General features: G+C 42.0%; 1 pseudogene; it reads left to right on the top strand.

Annotated features, from left to right (window-relative positions):
* The first annotated feature begins 1,497 nt into the window (after positions 1–1,497).
* Positions 1,498–3,651, top strand: LOC114107674 (E3 ubiquitin-protein ligase makorin-1 pseudogene; annotated as a pseudogene).
* The last annotated feature ends 304 nt before the right edge of the window (positions 3,652–3,955 follow it).

Genomic DNA, 3,955 nt, shown 5'->3' with positions numbered 1-3,955 from the left:
ACTACGGGAGGTATTGGGAATAGTAATGGACTCAACATAAGTTTTGATCAACATCTGTGGTCTTCATTATGAGCCATTGCTGGAAATAGAGTTTCCGGTTCAGAAAGAACGATCATCTTGAGTTTTTTCATACCCTTTGCCACATAGCTATCTAGAAATAAGCCAATTTAACATCCTCAGTAATTGATCACATAATCTTGAGTCAAAAACAGTATTTCTCAGGAATTTACACAAGTCTAAAAACATCTCCACCCACTGGAGAAAGCAGATGGAGACTTGATTCTGAGAGGCAGATTTTTCTTTCTACCTTAGGAACCATGACTGTGGTGAATATGCCACCTCAACTTATTTAACGTGGAAAAATCCTTGTAAAAGGTGAGAAATGAGAATGGGAGAGGTGGAGAAAGAATAAGACCTGTGCTATTCATAAATTCAGTGACACCCTTTTATAAAACACAAATTGTTAAATTTTGAAAAGAGGCATGATTTGAGAATAAGTATTAAAAAGATGGAGTGATAAGAATAATAGTGTAGTGGAATTGCATAAATTTCAATCTGCCCCTTTACCTTAAACTAGTAGGTATGTGGTGACAATATGCATCAAAGATTGGTCACACTGTAAGAGGAGAAATGGAGTGATAGTTGCCAGCAATGCTTTGAAACTCAATAGACATTAGAAAGTGATGAATGTACAGCTTGGTCCACTGATTAAGTTATAAACCTTATTCCAATGTGCTTTTTATTAAAATGAAAATCTTTCTTTCCATCAATGGACCCATAAATTAATTCTTGTCCCTCTTCTTATAAAGGAGCTATCTGTTCATAGTTTAAAACAAGGTCACCGAAAGGAATTCAAAAATTTATTTTGAAGAATAGCTCCTTGGCATTTTCAGAATTTTTTATCCATGGCAAATGACCCCCATGACTGAAGCCAGTAAGCAGAGTAGGTTTCTGAAGAGGACGATTGGTTGGTACCCTCCTTGGGGGTCCATATGGAAGACACTGAGGGGAGGTAAGTACAACACCAGGTGAGTCTGCTTCCAGCAGAAGCCTGCCAACAAGGCCAGAGGCAGGATTCCTATTTCTGGAATGATCACTGTCTTCAGAACATCCTTTCTCTCAGGACTGCTACTACTATTACTACCAATAACAGTAGATACCATTTGTTAAGCTGCTGCTATATTTTGGACACTTTGCAAAATCTTGCATATGCTAATGTTATAGGCCAGGTGTAGGATATTTTATTGCTCTCCTTACAAGCAAAGAAACCAAGGCTCAAAGAAACTCAACTATCTATCCAAGGTCACACAACTTTGGCAAATGAACGTATGCAAACTCAGAATTTCTTTAAGATCTATTAACAGGACAGTTGCTGCATCAACACCCACTGGCATCGCTGGAGGCCTCAGCCTAGTTTGCAGAGGTTGGTAGCGTGTGATCTCAGCTGAGCTGTGGGACACTCCTTCTCCAGTGCCCTGCACATTCAGGGAGAGGTATTTTATGCATGGGGTTTGTAAGGAAGGAGATAACTGTCATTATTTGCATGACCTCTGTGACAGTTGAAATGGTGGAGTGTGCAAGTATTTTCAACGACAGTACTGTATTTATGGAAACCACTGCTGCTATGAACTTAGCAAGCCACTGAAACAGGAAGAAGCAACTGCTACAAATCTAATTGCAAAACCCTGCCTTGCTGCTTCCTCAAGTCTCTCATCTGTGGTTGCACCGCTTGTCAAAATGAATACAGGCAAAGCTGAGTCAAGAAATTCATTTTAATGACAGTTTCTGCTTTTTAGAAATCAGCAATTATATGAAAAAATGTTCAATATCTCTAGTAATTAGAGAAATGCAAATCAAAACTACTCTAAGATTTCATTTCATGCCAGTCAGAATGGCAATAATCAAGAATTCAAGCAACAATAAGTGCTGGAGAGGATGTGGAGAAACAGGTACACTCATACATTGCTGGTGGAACTGCAAATTGGTGCAACCACTATGGAAAGCAGTATGGAGATTCCTCAGGAAACTTGGAATGGAACCACCATTTGACCCAGCTATCCCATTCCTCCATCTATATTAAAAGGACTTAAAAAAGCATACTGTAGTGACACAGCTACATCAATGTTCATATCAGCTCAATTCACAATAGCTAAACTATGGAACCAACCTAGATGCCCTTCAACAGATGAATGGATAAAAAAAAACAACTGTGATATATATACATAATTGAATATTACTCAGCCTTAAAAGGGAATAAAATTATGGCATTTGCAGGTAAATGGATGGGTTAAGAGAATATCATGCTAAGCAAAGTAAGCCTATCCCCAAAAACCAAAAGCCAAATGTTCTCTCTGATAAGTGGACGCTGACCCATAATGGGGTGGGCGTGTTTGTGGGGAGAATGGAGGAACTTTGATTGGGCAAAGGGGAGGGAAGGAAGGGAAGGGGGCATGGGGGCAGGAAGGATGGTGGAATGAGATGAACATCATTACCCTAGGTACATGTATGACTGCACATGTGGTGTGACTCTATATTGTGTACAACCAGAAAAATGAAAAGTTGTGTTCCATTTGTGTACAATGAATGAATTGAAATGTATTCTGCTGTCATTTAGAATAAATAAAATAAAATAAAAAAGAAATTCAAAATATCCAAGACTAGGAGCAGGTTCAGAGGACTGGGTGAATGCCATTGAGTTTGTTCCTGAGCAACTCTACTGTGGCCGTACCGCCCCTTCCTGCACTGAAGCGCCCCTGCAGGGCTCACTGACCAAGGAAGAATCAGAGAAAGAGCAAACTGCAGTAGAAAGTAAGAAGCAGCTTTGCCCCTGTGCTTCAGTGGGAGAATGCCACTATGGGGAGAACTGTGTGTATCTCCACGGAGACTCGTGTGACGTAGTGGGCTGCAGGTCCTCCACTGGATGGATGCAGCCCAGAGGACACAGCACATCAAATCTTGCATTGAGGCTCACAAGAAGGACATGGAGCTGTCTCTTGCTGTGCAGAGCAGTGAAGATGTGCTGTGTGGGGTCTTCATGGAGGTGCTCTCTGAGAAAGCCCACACCAGCAAGCGCTGTTTTGGGATCCTCTCCAACTGCAACCACACCTACCATCTCAAGTGCATTCGCAAGTGGAGGAGTGCTGAGCAATATCATAAAGTCCCACCCCAAATGCTGGATCACATCTAACTTTGTCATTCCAAGTGAACACCGGGTGGAGGGAAAAGAAGAGAAACAGAAACTCATTCAGAAATACAAATACAAAGAGCAACAAAGTATGCAGGTATTTGATGAAGGATGCGTCCATTTGGAGGGAACTGTTTTAACAAGCATGCGTACCCTGATGGCAGTAGAGAGGAGTCACAGAGACTGAAAGTGGGAACATCAAGTGCATACCGGGCCCAAAGAAGGAACCACTCTGGGAGCTCATTGAGGAAAGAGAGAACAGCAACCCCTTTGACAATGACGAAGAGGAAGTTGTCACCTTCCAACTGGGTGAGATGTTGCTTATGCTTTTGGCTGCAGGTGGGGATGACAAGCTGATAGACTCCGAGGACAAGTGGGACTTGTATCACAATGAGCTGGAAGATTTTTATGACACCTATAGCAGCTTTTCGAGGCACGGGAACTGGTCTGCGAGCCTCAGACAGTAGCTGTCATCTGTGTGGCAGGGCAAGGCGTGTTGGTCTCCTAGGCAGGAATCTCCACTCCAGGTGCTGTCCTGATCACTTACCCAGGGCCTGCAGCTCCCCTCTCCTTCCCCCCAAGGAGTGTCTGTTTTCTCTGTTTCAAAAAGTTACAAAAATAAATCTTAAAGTTAGTTTTTTGTTGTTTTTTTTTAACATGAATTTATCTGTCAGCACAGGTTTGTTGTGTCATCTGTTTTCAACCAGGTTGTGTCTATGGACTTTCTGCACTCATTTCCAGGACCCCAGGTTCAGAAGCAAAAGTACCAAC

Source organism: Marmota flaviventris, chromosome 2 (genome assembly GCF_047511675.1).
Source record: "Marmota flaviventris isolate mMarFla1 chromosome 2, mMarFla1.hap1, whole genome shotgun sequence".
NCBI classification, from domain to species: Eukaryota; Metazoa; Chordata; class Mammalia; order Rodentia; family Sciuridae; genus Marmota; species Marmota flaviventris.
The sequence above is the reverse complement of the archived record's forward strand: the minus strand, read 5'-3'. Positions and strand labels throughout refer to the sequence as shown.